Source organism: Dipodomys spectabilis, unplaced genomic scaffold, assembly GCF_019054845.1.
Source record: "Dipodomys spectabilis isolate Male_0828 unplaced genomic scaffold, ASM1905484v1 ptg000015l, whole genome shotgun sequence".
Classification (NCBI taxonomy): Eukaryota; Metazoa; Chordata; class Mammalia; order Rodentia; family Heteromyidae; genus Dipodomys; species Dipodomys spectabilis.
Genome location: NW_024870692.1, coordinates 8,684,991 through 8,710,713, shown reverse-complemented (window position 1 = coordinate 8,710,713; position 25,723 = coordinate 8,684,991). Strand labels below are relative to the sequence as shown.

The following is a 25,723-nucleotide window of genomic DNA, read 5'->3' as shown; positions in this document are numbered from 1 at the left end:
TATAGGCAAAGCGGGTAGGGTGGGTAGAAGGTTGCTTCCTTGGAATTACTAATTGGTGATGGATCAAATGACTGCTTCTGCAGCTACAATCTGTGATGGTCCCATCAAAAAAGATGACTCACCTTTAATGAATACTGGTGTCTCCTCCACATCTCACGTTGAAACTGAATCCCCAATACAATAGTATTGGGAAGAATTTAGACAATAAGGGTGCTGCTGTCATGAATGGATTGGTGCCACTATAAAAGGCCTGTGGGAATGGCTTCACTCACTTTCACTCTGACATGTAATGCCCAGCATTCAGGGTGGGGGATTAGCTCAGTAATAGAATCTTTGCCTAGTATGTGTAGGTCCTAGGTTCAATCCCCAACACTGGAAGAAAGAGAAAATACTGCTGATAACCAGGTATAATGGCATATGCCTATAATCTTTCACTCAGGAGGCAGAAGCAAGAGGATCTAGAGTTCCAGGAATTCCAAGATAGCCTGTACTACATAGTGAGACTTTGTTTTAGACAACAGGTGGCAAGAAATGAAGGTAAGTCATCAGTGAACCAACAGAAGTTAATTTTCTTCATTTGGTATTTTCCCCCTTCTAAATCTTCCAATGAAAGAAGAGTAAACTAATTTGAACATTTCACATCCTGAGGAAAAGAACATGCATGTCCTTGATGGAAATTTTCTTTATTTCCTTTCATGATCAGTTATAGTAATCCAGATATCTCCCTAGTACCTGAGATCTATTCCTAAGAAACTTCTCTCACTTGCCCAAGTATACTAGGCTTTTGAATTTGCTCTTCCTTCCACTGGTGCTGCACTTCCTGACAACGCATATCAGGACAGATGTCACTGAGCCTGAGAAGACACCTGATCCCATAGCTTGGGATTACAGTTATTATTTGCCTTTAAAATTAGACCAAAACCTCCACGAGGGCAGAAGTTAGGTTGATTTTCACTATAACCAAAGCCTCATTCACTAGAAAGGTGCTTAGTCCAAAATAGTGAGCACTCAATCAATATTTTATAAATATAAAGCTATTGTTTATTGCACCAAAATATAATATTAAAGTCTATAATACTCTGATATGAAAATCTAGATTTGAAAAGTAATACCCTCTGCCTACACTGCCTATTAAGTAAATTGACTTAACTGTACAGGCTGATTCTGTAGGACCAGAATAGGTTAAATAGGTAAGACAGGGTGAGGAGTTTGAACTTGAACTAATAAAGAGCTATTGTGGGTAAGAAAGGTAAGCATGCAATTAAAATAGGGCTTTAAGAAAATAAGTCTCCTCTGGAATTCACAGTATGATGGGGACTTTTTTTCTTCCTTTTTTTTTTTTTTTTTACTCTGTATTTTAAGGTGTGAGCAGATGACCATACTAACATGAACAATCAACACAGAAGCTAAGTTTGCATGGATGAGTTTAACATTAATTAACTCAAATACTTTAAAAATTATCTTTCAGTACTTTATGCAAAGGAGTTACAATTCAATGTTAGTTCATTAGTACAATGCATCATGATCAGTGTCACCCTTTCATTATCCTCCCCTCATCTTGCCCAAACCCATCTCAAACGCTTTTTGAGGATCTGCTACATTCTATGCATTGTGCTACATTATGTTCTTTGGTTTTTGTTTATTTTCTTGTTTTTTTTTTCACTGCTGGGGGTTGAACCCAGGGCCTTAGAAATGAAGCAAAAGTGCTGCCACTGGAACTACACTCCCAGACCACATGGTTCTATTATAATCAAAAGAATCCAGGAGTTGGGGCTATAGGTCCAAGGTAGAATGTCTGCTTAACATGCCTAAGGCCACCCTTATTATTCTCATAGAACCAAATCACATTTTCTTGTTCTTTATTAGTGCTTTGGTATCAATAAATAATTTCAATGACAATTACAACTTCCACTTCTGAAGATGAACTGAAGCCTGATGATGTTTTCCTCAGCCTGAGACTTCCTCTTAGGGTGCAAAAGTAGATAAACACATCTGAAATATGTAATTCCATTTAAAATAGTGAGTTATAACAGAAGCATCAAGAAGCACCCATGGAAACAGTGGAGAAAGGCAAGTATTCCAGTTTGAGGAGACAGTACAGGGAAGAAAAGAAAATTAGGAAAGATATCCTGAGGCAGGTGGTTCTTGGGCTTAGTATAAACTAGTGAACAACAGTGAGACCCTATTCTAAGCACACACACATTTATTAGCATAGTGTATGTGAGAGTAATCACTGTAGTTGGGGGTAAAAATAACAAGCCTGAGAGCTGATACAGCTAAGTGGTATTTCACTAGTCTAGCAAGCTCAAAGTCATGAATTCAAACTCTAGTACCACCAATACAAGAATAAGCCTGGGAGCACCCAGATAAGTAGAAATCAGATGATCATAATAAACCTGACAAGCCATGTTAAGGACATTAGACTTGATCTTACTTTTTCACGCTTTATTGTTTCATTTTTACCTATGCATGCAGAGTACATCAATCATATTTACCCACATTTACTCCCTTCATTCACCCTCCACTATCCCTCTGGTACCTCTCCCCCACCCCTGCAACAAATTTCGACTTGATCTTGCAGGAAAGGAGGGAAATATTGACAATGGTAAGATCTTTACTTTATGTTACCTTGGTATCAATATGGAAAAATGCATGGAGTTTGTCAAGATTGGATATAGAAAAAATGACTTATGAGAGAGTCACTGCAGATGACAAGAGCCTCAAGAGGCCATAGTAGACTTGAAAATATTTAAGACGTAAGAGAGGTTTTGTTTTGTTTCTAGTGTTAGGAATTGAATCCAAGGTCACAAGAATGGTAGCTATCTGTTCTACCACCTGCTAACCCAGAATCAAAAGGGCTTTGTAAATAATAGGATGTAGGCAATCAAAGATACCAACAAGTTGGGAATGCCTCTCAGCTTCCTAGTTGGACAATGAAACCATAAATTGAATAAGAAAAGTAAAATAAAAATGAAATTGGTGAAACATGGGAGTGGTGGCACATTATGAAGTGGGTAAAGAAAATGTGTTTGTTTTATACTTAGTGGGGTTGAGCTGCATGGCAAACAGATGATGAGGACCCACTTCTACCCAGGACATGCTGTCAAAGCAGTTAATGATAAGCCTTCATGATGAGCACACTCTTTTACACTTTTTTTATATGTTATCTTTAAATAATTGTACAAAGAGCGTTTCAATTCAAAATGTCCATTTATGAGTACAATGCATTTTTTGTACCACTACTGAGACTTGTACTTAGTCCCTTAAGCTTTTTCACTCAAGGATGGCACTTAACTACTTGAGCTACACCTCCATTTCTCTCTTTTTAGTAGTTAACTGGGGATAAGACTTTCTTGCCCAGACTGGCTTTGAACCTCCATTCTCAGATCTCAAACTCCTCAGAAGCTAGGATTATAGATATGAGTCACTGGTACTCTGCTAAAGCACCCTTTTTTTAAAAATAAGTTTTTTATTGTGAACATACTGTACAGAGGGGTTACAATTACATGAGCAAGGTAATGAGTACAAGTTCTGAGGTGTTGGGTGCTGGGGGAACTTAACTCCCTAATTGGCAACTGCTAGACCCTTCCATGGGGCTAGCTACTTCTAAGAAAGGATCATTCATAACAATACTACTGCTTGCTTTGAACCCAAAGCCCAACCCTGGCTCCAGAAGGCACTTCCACAGCAGGCAGTTTGCCCCAGACTTTTGCCCCCACAGCAACCACTTCCACTCAGGAAAGATGTGAAGCATTTCCTTTTTCTGGTGAACCCCAGAAAAGATTGTTGACAAGGGCTGTGCCACAATTGGTGAGGGTACTGTTGTCATTTGCATGAAGGGACTGCCCTGACTGGTATACCCTTGGCACACATACCTCTTCTGGCTAAGTAAGTAATCACCTTGGCTCACTTTTTGAACTGCTGAGTGACATCCTACTATGTCCTCACCACTTCTCTCTGGCAGTCTCTGCCTACTTTTGATTCATATAATTACGAGGGTAGTTGAACTGGTAACTGAGAGAGGAAAAGCAGCAGCAGAAGTAACAGTAGCAAGAATACCAGTCAGGCTGGAAGTGATTCTTGCAATAGCAGACCTCGACGGAAGCCTCAGGACTAACAGAGACCCATCAGACTTGCAGCGGTTTGAAAAAAGCTGACAAATGCTCTATACTTGATCCCATGAGAAAGCTGCAACATAGCCCTGCTTCTGGCTGATAAAATTCAGGCTTCCAATCCAGAGGCTAGAAGTGCTTGAATGCCTGAACTATCAAAGGCCTCCACTTGAACTCAGGATAGTTCTAACCACTCTCCTATGATGCCACTGTACATAAAACCTGCCAATGGCCCAGATTAACTGGAGGGGCTTCTTACCTACCTACTCAGTTCTATCTAGATAGAGCAAAAAGAGAGCAGACATATGGTTTGTGACACCATGGGGGAACACTATGAACCTAAGTATCTAGTAATTGGGCAAAAAGCAGAGGCCAGGACAGAAGCCATGGATTTGGGAGTCATGAGCACAAGACACAGGTAAAACTTTAAAGAGTAGTTTTTAAAAAAAGAAAGAGTAATTTTCATTATGCATAAGACCTGTGCAGCCCAAAGAAGAGACAATGGGCTGCTGGTTAAACACCTGACAGTTTAACATGGACAGGGCTGGGCTTACCATCTTCATGCATGGGTTGGGATTCACCTCTAAAGAATCCTTTCCTATAATCCAAAACTTACACGCAAAGGATTTGTTGAAGGAAAAACCATGTACTTCCTTTTAAATAATTAACAATAAGGAACAAAGTCAAAAACATAAAGTCTATTAAGAACATTTTAAGGAGTTAGGGTGTGATGGGTGTGACCTCATAGTAGAAGAGAATTCTGCTAGCATGAGCAAGGTCCTTAATTTGATCCCTAGCACACAAGAAAAATGCTATCAATTGACTGAACAGTTACCATGTCATAAATACTATGTTAAGTGCATTACAAGTACTATTTATCTTATGTATATGTCATATGACTGTGACTATTCTGTGGGTGAAGAAACTTATATACATGTGATGGATAAACTATCATTTTAATTAAGGTCTGGATAAAGTTAGAGCTTCCATTACTAACCACTGTTACAGATAATCTATCAGTTGCTGAAAATAGATTGAGTTACCAGAGTCAAACTACTATTTGTATACATAGCAATGACTGCCAATAACATTCATTCAACTTGTGACCATGTTATAACATATATATTTTAAAGGGCGTGTATTTTTATTGGTGAATACACCAATGTTTGGGTAAAGGTTCTATCAAGTGTTACAAACCAAGGACTCATTCTTTAGTCATCAAGAGGAATGTCAAAACTGAATCTGAAGGCTGGAAGTATAACTCAGTAGTAGAGTACATGCTTAGCATGTGTGAAGCCTAGTTTCCATCTCCAGCCTAAAAAGAAAATTTCCTAAAGTTATACAAAACAAAACTTGAATATGCTACCTTCAAGCACTATGATGAGTTCACTGAAACAAAGAGATGTGTAGGCATGCCTGCCAGTCTCTCACCATTACACAGACCCCAACCCTCTCTGCTCAAGCATTCCTTGCCTCATATATATCATTGGTTTCTGTAATAACTCAGCCTACGATGGTTGCATCATGTACAGACTTTGTCCTAGCAGTCTTCTAAATAATGTTGTATGACAACTATTCACATAACATTCACATTGTATTAGGTATTATAAAATAATAATAAATGATATAAAGGCTGTGTGTAGATTTATACATATTCTATGTCATTTTATATAATAAACGAGCTCTGTTAATTTTGGTTGCTATAAAGGATCCTAGAAACAATCCTTCTTGGTACCCAGGAACAACCATATACCCCATCCTTTTCATTAAATCTATCAATTTGCAGAGAGTGATAGGCCTGAGAGAACCTTCTACTTCTATATATACGTTATACAACAAATAATAATGACTCATGACTACTAGTTATTTCTTAGGTCTGTGTTTCAAAGCTCATTTTCTCCCCTTTTAAAACTGAACTCTGTGCATAAAATAATACATGGAATTATTATAAATAAACATTAATAACCAGGGTTTGGATATCTTTAGAGATCTGCCTTCCGGTTTTCCCAGGGAACCTCAAACAGATATGTGTCTGTTTCATATAAAACATTGATAAGTATATTCTTGCTTTGTTTGGGTTTGGTTTGAAACAGTCTTTCTATCTAGCTTGGCTAGCCTCAAATTCACAAACCTCCTGTCTCAGCTTCTCAAGTGCTGGAATTATGGCATGCTCCACCTATGTGTAACCTTAAGTGTATTCTTTTAAAAGAGAAAACTTGTGGGTCCAGGTGTGGTGGCTCAAACTTGTAACCCCAGCTACTTAAGACAGAGATCCAGCCAGATCTCTGTCACACCAGTGGTTCGTGCCTGTTATTCTAGCTACTCAGGAGGCTGAAATATGATGACTGAATCCAGCCCTGGCAAGAAACTCTGTGAGACTCTTATCTCTAATTAAGCATCAAAAAAGTCAGAAGTGGAGCTATGTGCAAGAGTGCTAGCCTTAAACAACAGGGACAATACCAAGGCACTGAGTTCAAGCCCAGGGCTGGCACCCAAAAACAATCAAGCAAACAAAAAGACAAAGGTTCAAAGGTTCAAAGCCATCCTGGACATAAAAGTTCTGGAGACTTCTTTTCCCCTAAAAGGAAAACACAATGGGCAGACTAGCACACATCTGTCATCCCCAAGGCTACCAGGAGGTAAAAAATAGGAGGATCGTGACCCAGGTTTTCCTAGGAAATAAACAAGACCCTACCTAAAACATAACCAATGCATAAAGGGCTGGAGGCATGCCTTAAATAGTAGCAGGCATTTAGGGGAGAGTTCAGTTCCCAGTACTGACAAAGTTGTGGTTCTCACAACTTTGATAAGTTTTAAATAAAGTTTGCTACATGAATAATACTCTAGATACTATTAGTTGAAGCATATACTAGCTCCTTTTTTTTTTGCCAGTCCTGGGGCTTGAACTCATGCCTGGGTACTGCCCCTGAGCTTCTAGCACTCTACCACTTTGAGCCACAACACCACTTCCGCCTTTTTCTGTTTATATGGTATGGAGGAATCAAATCCAGGGCTTGATGTATGCTAAGCAACTACCACTAAGTCACTCCACAGCCTCCAGCTCCTTTTAAAAGCAAAGGCAATCTACCATTCTGATCTATTCCCTAGCAGTCATATCATGAGTTATTTAAAAATTGTAAAAATGTTCATAAAACTTACATTATTACTAGCTTTTACTAGAATTTTTACAGCTCCAGAAAACAAATACAAACCCCCACCCCCACCCCCCACAAAAACCCAGCAATAGTTCCTCCAACAGCTTTGGACTATCTGAGTCACATTTCCAATCTCTTTTTTACTATGCTTCCTGCAATGAATTCCACCAGTGCACTTTAGAACTTTTGCAAATTAAGTTAGAAGTACTTGTTCACCTCAATTCATCTCTGGTGAATAGCTGTGTGGAACTCTAGATTTAAGCACAACTGCATTACTGTTCTCTGGTTTGTGTAGAATAATTCTTGGATTCATGACCATGCCAAGATAGATGACATAGCAAAGAAACCCTTTGTTTTCAAATAAACCAGCTCTCGGCTTTAGATAATGCTATAAAGAATCTTATTCATGCAGCACACCCTAGTTAAAATTGGTAAAAGCTGAAAACAACAACAAAAACTTCCACCTCAATTGAAAAAAAAAAATCTTTACTTAAAGATTTTTTTCATTATAAATTTAATAAGACCATAACATTTACAAGGTAGAAGGAACTTTTAGTTATTAACATCCAAAGAAAATAAAGTTACATGAAGCATTACTTAGTAGTAGTTGTAATACTACAGGTTTTCTAAATTCTCTAACCAAGGCCATTAAAACATTAGGAACACCAGACAGGTAACCAAGATTTATCAAGTGTCTTTATTTTTGCTGGTACTGGGGTTTAAATTCAGGAGAACAAGCTAATTTTTCTTGCTTGCTAAGCTGGTGCGCTACCACTTGAGACACCCCCCCCCCCCCCCAGCCTGGCCTTTTGCTGGTTATTTTGGAGATGGAGTCTCATAGACTGCTGCCTGGTCTGGCTTTGAAGCACAGTTCTCAGTTCTGAGTAGTTAGCATGATTGGCATGGGATACTGGCACCCAGTAGCTTTTTTTTTTTCTAAATTAGTTTACATTAGTTATACAGGGAGATATTTCATTGTGATATTTCCACACATTTACAATATATTCCAGTCAACCTCACTCCCTCTATCACTCTCCTCTCTCCTTCATCCCCTTCCCAAAATAATTCCAATATGGTTATATTGTTCTATTTTCATATTTGTCAACAATCCATTTTGGTCATGTTCACCCTGTTTCAGCCTCCTTGTAAGCTCAAACTCACTTCAGCTAGTATCCACCCCTTGATAAGTCTCTCTTTCCCCACCTCTACATCACACTATCATATTTAAACAAATTTATAGAAAAAACAAAACTAACTCATAAAGAAATAGATAACCTGAATAGATACATAACAAGGAAAGTTATTGAATTAATTCAGAAAAGCTTTCCACAAAGCAAAGTCTAGGTACAACCGGCTTCACTGGTAAATTCTATCAAATGTTTAAAAAAATTCATGTCAACCCTTCATAAAAATCTCACCCTCTAACTCCCCCAAAGTGAGTAAACATTTTCCAACTCATTCACTGGGTACTGCTATGATACCAAAACCAGATGATGATGTCACAAGAAATACAGACACAAATATCACAGATACAGATGCAAATGTCTTCAGCAAGATATCTAAAAAGGAAATTCAGCAATGTACAACAACATTTACATCTAGCATGGTTTATGCCAGGAATGCAAGATTGGTTTCATACCTGACAATCAATCATTGTAATATTTTAAGAATAAAACCCTAGGACTAATTTCACTACACTGAGATAAGACATCTGATAAGATTCAACATCCTTTACAGATAAAAAATACTCTACAAACCAAGAGTAAAAGGGAATTAATTCCCTGAAGCTAATAAAGGCCACGTAGGAACAATTCACAGCTTACACCAGTGAAGAATATCTGAATGCTTTTAGGAACAAGGTAAGTATATCAGTTCTCTTCACTTCTGTTCAATATTGTAGAGGAAGTTTGGACACAGCAATAATGCAACAACAAAAAAGGTGAAGGCATCACATTTATGTGCAGTGATATGAACTTACAAAAAATTCTAAGGGATATTCCAAAAAATCAATAATTACGAACTCAACAGTATTGAAGAATACTAGATCAATGTTCAAAAATCTATTGTATTTCATACAGTAGCAAAAAATATATTAAATGACTTAAGACAACAATTCTATTTAAAATGGTATCAAGAAAAATAAAATGCTTAGAATGTTTCTTAGTGTGTATTTGACTGCCAAAGCTTGAAATCAGGGCTTCAAGTTCTTGTTCAGCTTACTTGCTAAAGGCTGGCACTCTACCACTTAAACCATACCTCTACTCTTGCTTTATGTAAAATTGGATCTTGAGTCTTGCAGAATTTTCTAGGTAAGTTGGCTTTGAACTGTAGTCTTCCAGGTCTCGGCCTTCTCAGTGGCTAGGATTATGTATGTGAGCCACTATACTTTAATGAAAGTGCAAGACTAGTACATTGGAAACTACCAAGTATTGTTGAAATTAAAGACCTTGGTAAACAGAAAGACAATCAAAAGAATTAATATTGTTATGATAGTAATAATATTCTCTAAAAATCTTCAAAAGTCAATGTAATCACTAACAAAATGAGTTCTTTTTTCAGAAATTGATGAGCTCACCCTAAAATTCATACTGAAACATGCTTAAAATAGTCAAAATAAGCTTGGGAGAAAATAAAACATAACTAAGCTGGGTGCAGGTGGCTCATGTTTATAATCTTAGCTATTCTAGAAGCTGAGACCTGGAGGATGGAGATTTGAAGCTAGTCTGGGCAGAAAAGTTTTAAGACTCCATTTCTGAATAACCAGCAAAATGCTAGACTGAAGTGGTAGAATGAGTGTGTGAGGCTGTGAGTTCAAGCTCTAATATTAACATGAAAAAAAAGAACAGAGCTAGAGAATTCACACTTCCTGATTTCAAAGTTTACTACAAAGCTGCATAGTCAATGAAGAGTGTGGTACTGATGGAATTGAATTGAAAACACAGAAATAAATACTTTTGTATTCAATGGCTTTTTGACATGAATACCAAGATACTTTAGTAAAGAATAGTCAACAAGTGGGGCTGGGACAATTGGATATTCACATGCAAAAGAATGAAGTAGGGAGCGAGGGAAGGGATAATATTGTCCAAAAAGAAATGTACTCTTTACCTGACTTATGTAACTGTAATCCCTCCGTACATCACCTTCATAACAACAATTAAATTTTAAAAAGAATGAAGTAGGAGCTCAACTCATATCATGAACAAAATTAACAAAAACCATAAACCTAAAACTAAGAGCTACAACCATGAAGCTCCTAGAAGAAAGCACAAATCTCTGTGACCATGGGCTAAACAATAATTTCTTAGATAATATGACACAAAAAGCACTATCACAAAAGAAAAATATAAATCAAAACTTAAAACTTACTCGTGTGTGGTACTATGTGACTGTAATCCCAAACACTCAGAATGCAGAGACAGAAGGAGCAAAAGTTCAAGGCTGGCTGAGCCTCCTTGGCTGGCTTTGAATCGTGATCCTCAGATCTCAGACTCCCAAGTAGCTAGGATTACAGGCGTGAGCCAACAACGTCCTGCTATTTATTCTGGGTTTGAGATAGAGTTTTTAATGTAACCCAGGCTAGCCTTTAACTTGAGATCCTTCTGCCTCAGCCTCCTGAGTTTTTGGATTACAGGCATGGGTCAACATACCTGGCTCAGGGGTATGCTTTTAAAAGTTGGTTTAACAGTGAGTTATATATTGTCATAGGCAAAAAGAAATGTAAAAAGGGGACACTGGCAAAAGTCTGCTTCCCATTTATAGCTATCCAGCCAGGTTTTATCCTCCAAGCCCAAAAGCTACAAATTTCCTTTGCATTATTAATTTCCTATGCATCCTCCCAGTCTCTATACATAGGCAAATAAAGCTGTTATCTTCTCACCTTTAACTTGTCTTTCTACACAAAGTCAAAATTTTATAGGTAACTCTGCTCCTCACAGGCACTTTTTAATCCTATTATGCTAAATAAACTAATACTTTCAATGAGAAAAGGACTTTTGTTCACAATGAACATTTGTTTATGAGTATTAAGGTTTGAACTCAGAGCCTGGAACTTCTTAAGTAGATACTACTGAGCCATACCTTGAGCTCTTTTTCTGCTGGTTATTTTGAGATAGAACATAGATCCTCTTATTTTATGCTTCCCACTGTAGCTGATACGACAGGCCAAGGCCACTACATCCAGCTTCTTCAACTGCGATGGAGTCTCAGGAACATTTTGCCTAAGCTGGCCTAGAACTAAGATCTACCTGATCTCACCCACGTAACTGGGAAGACAGGCAAGTGCTACCACTTTGATGGAGTTTTTGGTTGAAAAGAGGATTTCACAAACTTTTGCCCAAGCTGGCTGCCACTTTGAGTCATAGTGCCACTTTTGGTTTTCAGGTGCTTTCATTGGAGATAAGAGTCTCATGGACCTTTCTGCTCAGGCTGGCTTTGAACTGCAATCCTCAGATCCTCCAGAGTAGGATTATGGGCATGAGCCATTGGTACCCGGCTTGGCATCCAGCTTTGAGATGAGTTTTTAAAGAGAAGATTAAGAAATAAGGCCAGGCATGCTGGTATCATTCCAGCATTCAGAAGGCTGATGGCAGGAATATCACAAGTCACCAGCCAACCTGGATTACATAGCATAACTCTCTGTCTCAAAACACTACACACACACACACACACACACACACACACACACACACACACACACACACACACACACACACACACACACACGAGTATAGAAAAGAAAGTTTGTGGGGTTTTTTACCAACAGAAATAAATAATGTTAATATCAGAGGTCAATATTAGCAGTGGCCAGAAATAGAAGAAATATATGTGATAAAATTCAAAGAGCAAAGAGGACTAGAAATCCTTAAAAAGTGTTCTTTGTTAAGACACTGGAACATTTTATCTTTTATTAAGAAAAAAATCCCTTATAGACAAAAAAATAAGTAGACCTTGGTAGGAAAATACTGGAGCAAAAAGAGATCAATTATTTAAGAAGATATTTATTTCCCAGTAAACTAAACTATCTACTATGCATGACCACATACAATGACAAGTACAAAAATAAGTATTGTTTTTTAAGTCTTCTAAAACTTTGTTAACAATGGCCCTAATTCAAATAAGCAACTCATACATTACTTTCAGATTTCAATTTCAGTGCCATGTTGTTGGAAAGCTGAATAAAAACATCTTTTCAAAAATTCTTCGTAAATATTTATGGAAAACAAATTACTCTCAATGCAGCTTAAGTAACTATTGTCTGGGGGGCAAAGTGTTTTCAAAACACCTAGCCCAAGTACCTTTTACAGGTGTGTTAAAATTGGTATGCAAGCAGCTACCTGGACTTAAACCTATACCTCAAACTTGTGGAAGCCTCCAGCAGAAACCTGACCCTGTTCAACCAGCACTGTTTGTTCTCTAACTTCCAAGGATTCAAGCATCTCCCAGATCTCACCTATGCATATTTCTACTGATGAAAATCTGGAGGGAAAAGGTTTGGAATCTTGACATACCACTTCTCAGAGCTTGCTAACCTTTGGTCTAGAATAGCCTTTCTAGAATTCAACTTACCTGAAAAAAAAAAAAAGGAGTTGTTTTTAAAGCCAGAAACTTTGGACTTTGGATGCATTGTCTAAAGAAAACAGCAGTCATTTCTGGGTATAATCTTTCCACACTGAATATGCTATACAACCCATTAAGTGGCTGACATCTTTAATAGGGGGGAAATAGCACTAATCCAAATGCTGGTGTGATGACATGAACAAGAAAAACTATAGTTTCAAAATTTTTAGCTTATGCTAAGTTTAAGGAAAAAAAAAAACAGCTTATTTAGAGAAGAGGAGGTAGATGGAGATTATTATGGATATTTTGAAAGGAATTACTGGGTATTCTCAAAGGCTTTGAAGGGTGAAACCACTCCTTCATTATAATGCCTACCTTCCCTTACAAACTAAAAGCTTTCTTTTTTCCTTATTAAAGGCCTGTCCTTAAATATACCACCATGATTAGTATCTTTTTTTGCTCAAGACCAAAATAAAGAGAGTGAGATGGAGAAGTATTCTATACTTTCTTAATGCAAGAGCTAGAAGAGGAAAAAGAAACACAGACAGTTCTTTTGGGAGTGGAAGGAGGTCCACAAAGAAGGCCAAGTAGGTGATGGCTGTACATGTATGAGAATGCTTGAGAAGAAAAGAGAATGGAGTGGTTAGCACGGGCAGATGCCACTTGGAAAAGTTGGCGGTGTTAGTATATAAAGAAGGAGTTTGTACAGTACTAACTCCCCAGGCTAAACAGGACTATAAGAAACATCAGTGTTACCTATTGCCACCACTGGCAGCAGCTTTGCTGAACCAATTACTTCAAACAATGTACTTATCATTAGGAAAATATTCCAAAACATCTTAGGTTCAGCTGTCCTGATTTTTTTTTTTTTTTTACCAGTCCTAGGGCTTGAACTCGACCTGGAACTCAGAGCCTGAGTTCTTTTGCTCAAGGCTACAGCTCTACAACTTCAGCCACAGCTTCACTTTTGGCTTTTTTTTTCCTTTTTTTTTTTGTGTGTGGTTAACTGGAGGTAAGAGTCTCATGGAGTTTCCAGCCTTGTCTGGTAGGAATCCTCAGATCTCAACCTCCCGAGTAGCTAGGATTACAGGCATAAGCTACCAGCACTCAGCAGCTGTTCTAATTTCTAACTGAACATTAGAACAGGCCCTTTTCCCTTGGTTCAAATTCATTATTTGTGCTTGTCCTTTATTGATTACAATTAGCTATGTGTGAATACTCTATCATTTCTTAAGTATCTTGTATTTTAGAAGTGCAGACAATGCAACTATTGACTGACCTTCATTAACAGGCTATATTTTGTTTATGTGGATGGATTGGCTAGTGTGTCTACTCCCTTACCTCATCTCCTTTATGAGCAGTAGTATAAATTTCCAAGAGTATTATCCAGGTTTGGGGGATGGCAGGTAGCCAGGAAACACAGTAAAATAGCTGGTTCAAAGGCACATGGAATCTATGACGTTGGTTGGCTACAAAAAGCACAGTTTTCTAACTAACAAAGCAAGTCTGTATAAGGGAAATATTTTTAAATTTATTGAAAAATATGTATATGCATACAAAAGTACAGGGTATACTTTAAAGTGCTAATAAGAATTGTTAAGAAGCGATACATTTGCATTTTTTTCTTCTTTGCTGGTCCTGGGGCTTGAACTCAGGGCCTATGTGCTGCCCCTGAGCCTCTTTGTGCTCAAGGCTAGCACTCTACCACTTGAGCTGCAGCACTACTTCTGGGTTTTTCTGAGTTCGTTTTGTTTTTGTTTTTATTGGAGATAAGAGTCTCACAGATTTTTCTGCCTGGGCTGGCTTCAAACTGTGACCCTCAGATCTCAGCCTCCTAAGTAGCTAAGGCATGAGCCACCAGTATCTAGCTTACTTTTTTTTTTTTTTTTTTTAACAGTACTGGGGATTGAAGTCAGTGTTTAAGCACTGTTCCTTAGCCTTTTTCTCAAGACCATGCTTTACCACTTGAGTCACTGTACCACTTCTAGCTTTTTGTTGTTAATTGGAGATGAGTCTTTGCCAGACACTGATGCTCATGCCTGAAATCTCAGCTATTTAGGAGGCTGAAATTTGAGGATCAAAGCCAGCCCAGGCAGGAAAGTCCACAAGACTCTTATCTCCAATTAACTACCAATAAGCCAGAAATGGAGATGTGGCTCAAGTGGCATAGCACTAGCCTTGAGCATAAAAGCTCAGGGACAGCACCCAAGCCCTGAGTTCAAGCCTCAGGATTGGTGTGTGTGTGTGTGCGCGCGCGCACGTGTGTGCACGTACACACACGTGCGCACACACTCCCACATGCGAGTCTCATAGACTTTTCTGCCCAGGCTGGCCTAGAACTGAGATCTTTTGATCTCAGTCTTCATAGTAGCCAGGATTACAGGTGTGAGGCACTGAAACTTGACTTTTCGTGTGTGTGTTTTTGTTTTAAGGGATGTGAATCTCACTGTGTTGCCCAGGCTGGCTCAAATTCCTGGACTCATACAATCAAACTCTCCAGTAGCTGAGACAACAGATACATTATTATACCTAGCACAGTATTTCTTATTTTCCCTTTTGAGAAATAAAAAGTATGTGGAAAAATAGATGTCTATGCTAAAATGCTAAATGAGAAACAAAAAGACAAATTGTGTAGAATAATTCTTGCCTTAAAAATATTCTATACAGGGGCTGGGAAGGTGGCTCAGTGGTAGAGTGCTTGCCTTGCATGCATGAGACCATAGATTCGATTCCTTAGCACCACATAAGCAGAAAAGGCTAGAAGTGGCGCTGTGGCTCAAGTGGTTGGGCACTCGCCTTGAGCTGAAGAGCTCAGGGACAGTGCCCAGGCCCAGAGTTCAGGCCCACAACCAACCAAAAAAAAAAAAAAATATTCTATACAAATACAGATACACAAGTTTGCATAAGCAAAGAAGAAAGTCTAGAAGAATATAAAATCTTCGTATTAGTTATCTTTTGTGTGTGTGTTACTGAGATTTAAACTCAGGGCCTCAAGCTTCCCAGGCATTCTACCACTTTAGCCATGCCTAAAGCTAGAAATGTCTTATTTTTTATTGTATGTGCTTCCCAATTGCTTGAATCTAAAAGCATATGAAATGAAAAATTACAAGGTCAGAAAGACAAATGGTACATGTTTTCTCTCATAGGTGAAAGCTAGATCTCAAACACAACAAAACATGACAATTTAGATGGGGCTCTATGCATTTGTACAAAAACAGACTAAAAGAATGTACACACAGGGGAAGAATCCAATGGCATAACTCTCTGAACAACTAAAGTGCTATTTACCAAATGAATTCCAAGAAATGGAAACATGTCTTTCTTTGTTTTCCTTTGTTTTAACATGGGGGGGGGGCAAACAGGGGCACAGGAATGGAGGGAAGAAGGGTGAGCAAATGTAGTCATGGTATTCAAAATACACAATATAGAAACTGTACTATGTAACTTGTGGGTAGGCAAGGAAGAGAGGAAAACAAAAGAAGGGGTGACACTGCCCAAGAAGCATTGTACTCATAATCTGACATAAAATTATAACCCCTTGTACAACTCCTTAAAAATATAAATTCAAAAACAATATTCAAAATATGGAATAAAACGAATGTAAAAAATAGGAAGAAAATGTTGTGCACATACTACTTTCTTGGGAGTACTTAAGAATATGATCCCCAAATTCCCTTTTACCTGGTTGTGTATATTACAATGTGTATTAGCTTATGTAGTTTATATATACATACATACATATATACACACATGTAGATACATATATTATATCCCATAAATATGTTTGCTTACATGTATAGATACTGAGTTGGAAACTAGATAATTTTAAGTTGACTTCATTAATTATTTAAAAGACAGGAAGGTAAATAAAGCATGTGCCTGCAGTCCCAGTTACTCCATAGAACTAAGGCAGGAATATTGCTTGAGTTCAAGGCTAACCTGTAACATAGTAAAACCCTTTTCTTAAAACAAATAGAGTAATAAAGTTTCTTCTCACTTGCAAGCTCAAGCAATCAAATCAGTTAAGTCCTAGTAATGTACTGTTGTACTTGAAGAAATTTCACCCAGCAGTCTGTGGATTAATCCTTCAGCGAGTCCCATTTTTGTAAATAAACACATTTTATATAAAATCCATTTTATCTAAAGAGAACAAAATGTTTTGTATTGACTAATAGCAAATTATCAGGAAGCTGGAAATAGTCTGAACCATGCTTATTATTGCTTGCACATAAGTAATGTTGTTTCTTCAAAATCACTAAACAAAATGAAAAGAATGGCATTATCTCAAAAGTAAAGGTGTTTAAAAAGATACAAAATCTAGGCCATTATTTAACCAAAAATCTGTCAAATCATCCTTACTCTTAAGCCACTAAATTTGCTTTCTAAATTTATAATTATCTGAAAAAAATCTTACTTTGTTACCTAAAGAAAGGGTTTCATTTTCTTTTTTCTTTTTTTTTCTGTGCCAGTCCTGGGGCTTGAACTCAAGGCCTAGGCCTGTCCCTGCTGTTTATGTGCTCTCTACCACTTTGAGCCACAGCTCCACTTCCAAAGAAAACATTTCTTTTTTTTTTTAGTATATATTTTTATTGTGAAGATACTGTACAGAGAGGTTACAGTTACAAGAGTAAGGTAATGAGTACATTTCCTATCGAACATTGTTACCTCCTCCTCTGTTCTTCCCCTACCATCCTTTCCCTCCCCAAAGAAAGCATTTCTCATAAGAATAATTTTGCACTTGGAATATGAAGGAACTCTTTCCACCAACATCTTACCATGCCAATAGAAATTCCTAGTCCTTCCCAGACTTCAATCCCATATAGTTCTTCCTATATGTATGGCCCCAAAGTAGAAACAGCTGTATTGACACGAATTATTCACCAGGAGACCTAGTATCTTACTTCACTCACACACCATCTATTTTCCATCTTACTAGTCCTTCAGCCTCCTCTACCAATTCACCTTTCATTACCTCTTTTACTCACTTTGCTCCAGAAAAACAACAATTTGATAATCTAGTTGGTTGGTTGGTTGCTGAGATAGAGTCTCTCTAAATAGTCCAGGCTGACCTGGAACTCAGATCCTTCTGCCTCAGATTCCTGAGTGCTGGAATCACAGGGTTGTGATGCCATGCTCAGGTTGGTTCTCAGTAGAATGGTGGGTACTCAGAGATAAATTCGAAGAGATGTTTCAGGAGCTATAGCAAAAGGAAAGAGACACTAGACAAAGACAAAGATATTGCACACTGCCTCTGAAAACCTTTGAACAAGTGATTCTATTTTAATGGTTGATGCTCTGAGTTGGACTTCAGTGTCTGATTTCACATCAGCTTCCTTGGTAACAGCAATTAACTCAAAGCTAGTATTCAGTTCAAATTATGTTAATGCAGAATATAAGATGCAGGATTGGTACCACTTAGATTCATCACTCTTCTCCATGAAATAGGATTGGGACTGAAATGAGTACGAAGGTTCCACCATAAGGAATCGAATAGGTAAGGGAGTTGCTTAACATAATGTGGAAACTCTTTGTCAGAAATAACGTGTTATATAATTTGAGTTTCATGAATCAGCAGTTTAGTTGGTAATTTTTTTAAAGTGAGAGAAAACATGAAGACTGGAAAAGGTAATGTGGCTTCTGAAACAAGGCAAGTTTCAAGAGTATTTTATTCCACCCCCACACTGAAGGTTGACAGGCAGATGACTCAGTCTGGCTTCATTAAGGATTTCTTAAAAATCCTTAAGAAATTTCTTAAAAATCCTTAATCCTTAAGGATTTCTTGCCAATATCCCTCATAAGAAAGGCCATCCCAGCTTCCTTTTCTCCCTGATAGCTCTTCTCAATTTCTCCAACCAGGTAATGGACATATTCTCTTCTCTAATTGAAGGTTACTATATGAGGATCACATAATTTAGTCTATAGAGAGTTATACTTGAAGGATATAAATAGTTGAGGATTTTTTCCTGCTTTTTAAAAAAAATGCTTTATACTCAAGTAATAACAGCATTTTAAAAAAAAACACAGTAATGTTAGACACTTCAGAAAGAAACTAGAATACCTATGATCACTGGTTTGAACTTCCTCATAAATCTAAGAAGTTTAGAGATAGGTGTAAAAAAGCTATCAACACAAATACTAACATCAGGGTCCAATCCCTCAAAATCAGAGGAAAACGGTATGATGTTTGAGGGGAGGAGGGTTAAAAGCATATACTATTTCCTTTTCAAATACCAGAGATGACCAATCCTAAGAAATGAGTCAAAAAGGCATTCCTGTCAGTTTTGCAGAAAAGTAATTGTATCATACTATTTGAAACGAGATCCCCTGGATTAGACCTGGAAATCTCCCCAACACAATTCAATTACGATGGTATTTTGAGAGGCATGTTTTGAAAGATCAAGATATCTAAAGTCATCTGGAGTCATTCATTCCACAAATGTTTATTACAGGCCTGCACGTGCCCTGCCTACATGCCTATTGTATCCACGCTCTGCCTCTCACCAGCCATGCAGTCAATGCACAGCAACATTTATCTGCCTCAGTTTCATGACTGGTATAAATGGTAATTTAAAAAATGGCTACCGACCTCACAGGTCTCTGAAAACAAATGAGTGTGCCTGGAGGTACTTTGTAAACCATGGAGGTATTTTGTAAACCATGAAAGTATTTGGTGTCTTTTGGCTGAAATGAATTCATGAATGTCATGAATGTCACGAATGTCCATGATTTCATAAAATATATCAGAGGAAAGTGAGAGCCTTCTTGCCCAAGAAACACTTTATACAATGATTAAATAAGGCTTATCATCTTATTGGATCACTTTGCAGGAAATATATCAGAAAGAAAAAAGTTGGGGGAACGTAGAAAAAGAGTAGGACATGAAGAATTTGATATTACATTTATAACCACCAAAATGACAGAAATGGTGTCAATCTTACCTATTCTGGGTCTTTACCAATCGGCCATCAGTCTTACATGACCATTTAAAAAGGCATTTTATTTTGGAAAAGTACCTCTTCTTATATCATCAGCATATCACAAAATGGACACCTCCTGAGGATAACCCTCCAAGTCAATGTTGCCAACAGCAACAGCAGTAAAATCATAAAACACTATTTTCGTTAACATATACAAACAAAACCGTTCTCTTTTATAGTACATTCCAAATTCAATCTGACACTGCTCACATCTAAGCTGTTTTATTAACTGTTAGCCGATTAGGAACAAAGCTCCTTTTAAAAACAACATTAGTTTCCGTGCAGTGGAGGTTGAAGAAAGAGGGAAGTTAAAAGTCTGTGCAGAGTTAGCTGACTAGGGCTAGTGGAAACAGAGCCCACCTTACGGAAGCTGCTTGGGCTCTGGCTGGAGCCCTAATTTCAACTAGTGTGTCTTCCGGGAACTCCCTACTCTCTTCCCACAGGGAATGTGGTGATGGCTGTTCTTCAGGGAGTTGTAGCCAAGGAGGCCAGGAGGACCACCGGGTCCTCAAATATGTCCGAAGAACTTCCTCTAATGCTCCCAGCTCTTTCTGTTACATTCAGAGAACTAAAGTACGCACAGGGTCTTCATGTTGAGAACCGCTATCAATTTACTATGTTGAGTTAAGAATGCGAGTTAATATTTAGAAAGCACTTAGAAAGAGCCCAGTACAAGGTTAAGAGCCAAGTGCTCAGTAAATACAGAAATCACTTCCCAGCTCAGATGGGTGAATGAATACGCGACCGAGTGAGAAGGAAAAAGAATCAAGAAGCACACTGTCGAGTCCCCCTGGACAGAGCTTTTTAAAACGCGGCTCTGCATTCATTCTGGAGTCCCCAGTGGACCCTGCAGTCCCCTGGGCAGAACCAAACAGTCATTGTGCAAAATTCGGGGAAAGAGGTTTGGTTTGGTTTGGAAGTTTCCAGAGACGAATCTGTGCAAATAACCATCGATCTATCTAGAAGGCAGAGAGACACCAGCGCTTAGGCTGAGAGAGCCAGCACGCGTAAAGGGAAGGGGGTGGGGGGAGTTCAAATCGCAGAGAACTTGAAGGACTCACTGAAGTCTCGCCGTGACAGGTCCGGCGCCCGCGGGTAAAGCCTTCCCCTCTCCCTCCCCGCCGCGGCCGCCCCGTCCGGCCCCTCCCCGGGGCGCGCAGGTAACCCGCACTCACTTCCAGTGGGTGGGACCCCCTCCCCGTCCCCCGCCTGGCCAGTGCCCGGCTCCCCAAGCTCGAGGGCAGCGCACGGGTAAACGCCGTCCATCTACCTACATCTCCCGGACACGGAGGACTCCCCAAAGCCCCATTTGAATTCACCTCGCGGAAACAAAAGACACTACAAACCCCCCCCACACACCCCCAGCTCCGGAGTCGCGGGCCGGGCGCGGGCACGGGTGTTCTCCTGCCGGGCAACCCGGGACGGTGGCGCGGGGAACGCCGGTCCAGGCCCCGGCAGCTCCCCCGACCCGCTCCGTCTTCTCGGCGGGCGCCCGGGGGCTCCACCAGCGGCCCGGGACGCGCGCCGACCCTCCCGCCGGCCCGCCCCGCACCTACCCGGCTTCGCGTGGCTGCCTGGCCGCGCGGCGGGCGGCGGGCCGAGCGCACTCGCGCTTCCTTCTTCCCCGGCAGGGCCGCCGGCGTTTCCTCCCCTGACGCGTCACGGCGGCTCCTCCCGCGGAGCGCAGCGCGCGGGGCGGCCGAGGGAACCGGGCGGCCCGCTCCGGAGTCCTGGGGCGCAGACCACCGGGACGCCGCGCGGGGGCTCAGGCCAGCTCCTCTGGTCTCCGAGGACCGTGCGCCGTCGGCCCCCGTCACGCGGTGTGCAAAGTTCAAGAGGACAAGGGTGGGTTCCGTGCCGGGCGTCTTGGCGACCGCGGCCGACCGTGAGCGCTGCCCCCACCCCCGCCACGGTCCCCGGGTCCCCGCGTCCCCAGGCCGCGTGCGCCGTGGCGTCCGGCCGGCGGCCGGAGTTGACCTTGGTTTGTGCGGGGTGAGCCGGACTGCTTGACCGCCAGAGCGGCTGAGAGCCATCCCAGATGGGCCCGGAGCCATGGTGGTCAGAGTATACTAGAAACTCCAGAGACCTGAATGTGGGCCCTGATCACTGCAGCAGGTCGAAGGCTGCGTTCGGCAGCCCTGGGGGGGGGGGGGGGGGGGCAGGGCAGTGTTCTTCAGCAGGGTTTTGACCCTGACGTTTGTATGCGGGGGGAGGGGAGGGAGGGAAGCGGTCACAAGTTTGGCAGAGAAATTTCCTTTGTATCATTTCATATCAGACTCTTCCCTCCCCATCTTCTATGCCGTCAATCTCCATCCAAGTCCAGAGGGCACTCCTCACAGCTTCTCAGTCTTCCATCTTCTTGGACTGTAGGAGCTGGGTTTTCAGCCCTATTCAGTCAGTGAAGAGCTCAGTTATTCCATGATTCCGTGTGGAGCACAGTGGGTATGGTTTGGGGGTGGAATGCGTGTGTCCCACACACACCACTCTCCGTTTCACTCACTGGCCTTGAGATAGACCCCACTACTATCTATCACGCCACGTGCGTGGCGGGCTTCGGGTTTTGAAGCAATGATCTATACTCAGATCATACCATTCCAGAAAATTTGCTACAGATCTACAAACAAACTGCCAAAGACAGAGGAACTGAGATATAACCGTGACTTCCTAAATTCAAAGACTATTTCCTTATATTTTAAAGAGTAAAGGTACAAATATTCAGATTTTTTCTGTTTATAACCACAGTATGGCCTTTTCCTTCTCCAAGTAAAAAGGCTTGAAAAGCCAAGTACATTTTTATATTTTTAAAAACATAGCAGTCCTACAAAACTTTCTAAATGATGGTTTTCAGTGGCACTGGAAAATGGATATAGCAGATAATCTGACATGTTGCCAATGATCCTTCATGTTTGTCCACAGGAAAAGTAATGCACAGGCAGTTCCTTCTTTGCAACAAAATCAAGTGGTCAGTGTAGGTCTTAAAGACATATCCATCATGCTGAAAATTTTCTCAGACAAAAGGGAGTTTTGTGTCAATAAACACTAATTTGGATGACATCATCCCTGCTATAAAGACAAACGCCTATCACCACATTCTAAATAAAAACAAAAAACAAAAAGCCCCAAACATCTGGGAAGCATTGCATTTCCAGGATGTTTGTCCCTTTACTGTGAACACACACACACACACACACACACACACACACACACACACACACCCCCTCTCTCACAAAGATTTTATTTTATCTCATTTTGTGGGACCTGAATTCTAGGCCTGGGCGCTGTCCCTCAGCTCTTCAGCTCAAGGCTAGCGCTCTACCACTTGAGCCATAGCACCACTTTGGCCTTTTCTGCTTATGTGGTGCTGAGGAATCGAACCCAGGGCCTCATGCATGCAAAGCAAGCACTCTACCACTGCATCTCCTTCCTAGCCCCCATAAAGATTTTAATAGGCAGGAGACACCTAAAATCCTAGCCACTTGAGAGATTGAAAGCTGAGGATCCAGGTTCAAAGTCAGCCCATGCAGACAAATCTGAGATTTTTATTTCCAATTACCCTGTAAAAAGCCAGAAGTCAAAGTATAGCTAATGTGGTAGAGAGACAAGCCCCAACACCAGCACACAAAAAAATAAAAAGGGGATAAACTATATTCAATTGAAAAAAGGTTAGGTATTTTGCTAGTATAATCTAAGAGTTACAGTTTTAATAGCTTGAGTTCTTAAAAATTAGAGGAGATAAATATGAATTCACAAGCAAGGGATTTTTCAAGTTTTTAAAGTTACTCTTTTTTTTTTTCTTGGTGCTGGAGATTGAACCCAAGAATTTATGAATGCTAGGCAACACCCCTTCACTGAGCTACATCTCTAGACCACAAAATTAACTTTAAGGACATATGCTGAAGCTAATCACTTTAATCACATTCACTATGGAGATATAGATCATACCCAATTTTCCATTGGGTTTCCAATCTATATTTAAACCATAAAAATTGTCAACTATCTAGCCAAATGTCTAAATGATGCCTTTATAAAGGGTTTCATGTATATACTTTTTAAAATAGGACATGTTTTTGTCTCAAAATTGTAGATACAAAGTTTGTTTGGAAATATGTCTGTTAATTCAGATAAGATAAATATTTTATCTGTGTGTTCTATCTATAAAGTAGAAATTATGGTAACAAGACTTGGAAATGGGCATTGGTTTAACTCCTGGCTTTCTCACTTTCTACTTCAGATAAATCATTTCACCTCTCTGAGCATTGGTTTCTCAGTGACATGACAATGATAGTAAGTGCTTTTTCTTCCTTATATCATGAAATTTTTGTGAAAAGTAAATGAATTTAATAAACCATATGGAACATGATCAATTGATTGTTATGGAATTAAAATGCTTTCCAAAGTTTCTGCCTTGGAAACAATCCTCAGCTCAACAGTGTTGAGATGTGAGGTAATTAAATCATGAGGGCTGTGTCCTTATCAATGGATGAATGCTTAGATTAATGTCCTCATCAAAGGAGAGAGTTAGTTATTGAGAAAGTGGATTTGTTACAAAAGTGAGTTTGGCACTCTCACCCTCTTGCCCTTCCATCTTCTGCTATGGGATGACACAATATGAATGTCCTCACCCCATGTTGATGCTGTGCTCTTGGACTGGCCAGCCTGCAGAAACATGAGCCACACAAATTTCTTTTCGATTATAAATACATAGTGGTAATCTGTTATAGCAGCAGAAAATAGACAATGGTATATAGGTATTTATATCTATATCTATATATATGCTAAATCAGGAAAAATACTGACATATTCAAAATTTGTAAAATTAGACTGACCATATAACTCTTGACCAAAAAATTTAAAAACTTATGATTTAACCAGATTTTATATGTATATGTGCATATATACATATATGATTATACATATATGTGCACATATATTATGAGTGTGTTGTGTGTGCTCATGCACATGTGCGCAGCAGTCCTGGGGTTTGAACTCACAGCTTGGGTACTGTCCTTGAGCTTTTCTGTTCATAACTTGCATTCTACTTCCATATTTTTGATGTTTAGCAATAAGAGTCTCTGGCACTTTTCTGCCTGGGCTGGTTTCAAACCTTAATCTTCAGATTTTAGCTTCCTGAGTAGCTAGGATTACAGGCATGAGCCACCAGTGCACAGATCGTGTGTGTGTGTGTGTGTGTGTGTGTGTGTGTGTGTGTGTATGTGTGTGTGTGTGTGTGTGTGTGTGTGTGTGTGTGTGTATCATTTGCCAGTCCTGGAGCCTGAACTCTGGGCCTGGGCATTATCCCTGATTATCTTTTTTTGCTCAAGGCTAGCACCCTACCACTTGAACCACAGCACCACTTCAGGCTCTTTCTGTGTATGTGGTACTGAGGAATCCAACCCAAGGCTTTATGCATGCAAGGCAAGCATTCTACTACTAAGCCATATTCCCAGCCCAATAATATTAATAATACATGTCAATGAAATGAGTATTCAGTTTTTATCCTCTACTATTCAAAATGGAAAATCTTTTCTCTAAAATAATGCCTGAGAAGGAAGCTTTATTGTTTTTTGAGACAGGGTTTCTATGTATTCCAGGCTTGTCTTGAACTCATAACCCTCCTGTCTCTGGAGTGCTAGGATTATAAAAGCATATCAGGCCTGGGTAATTTTTTAATTTTTTTTTTTTTTTTTGGTGCTGATTTTGGGGCTGGAACTGAAGGCTTGGTTGCTTTCCCTGAGCTTCCTTTGCTCAAGGCTAGCACTTTACCAGTTAAGGCACAGCTTCACTTCAGATTTTTTTGGTGGTTAACTGGAGATGTCTCATGAACTTTCTTGCCCAGGCTGGTTTCACACAACCATCCGCAGATCACAGCCTCCTAAGTAGCAAGGTTTACAAGTAAGAGCTACCAGTGCCTGGCTGCTTA

At 39.8% G+C, this 25,723-nt stretch overlaps 1 protein-coding gene across 1 annotated transcript in view; it reads right to left on the bottom strand.

The window, feature by feature from the left end:
• Window positions 1-21,546, bottom strand: part of LOC122095873 (serine/threonine-protein kinase Sgk3) — a 101,710-nt gene extending 80,164 nt beyond the window's left edge. The window contains exon 1 of the mRNA XM_042666188.1: window positions 21,360-21,546. The gene's annotated coding sequence lies outside the window, so the exon portion shown is untranslated. The remainder of the gene's footprint in view (window positions 1-21,359) is intronic.
• Between the last annotated feature and the right edge of the window lie 4,177 nt (window positions 21,547-25,723).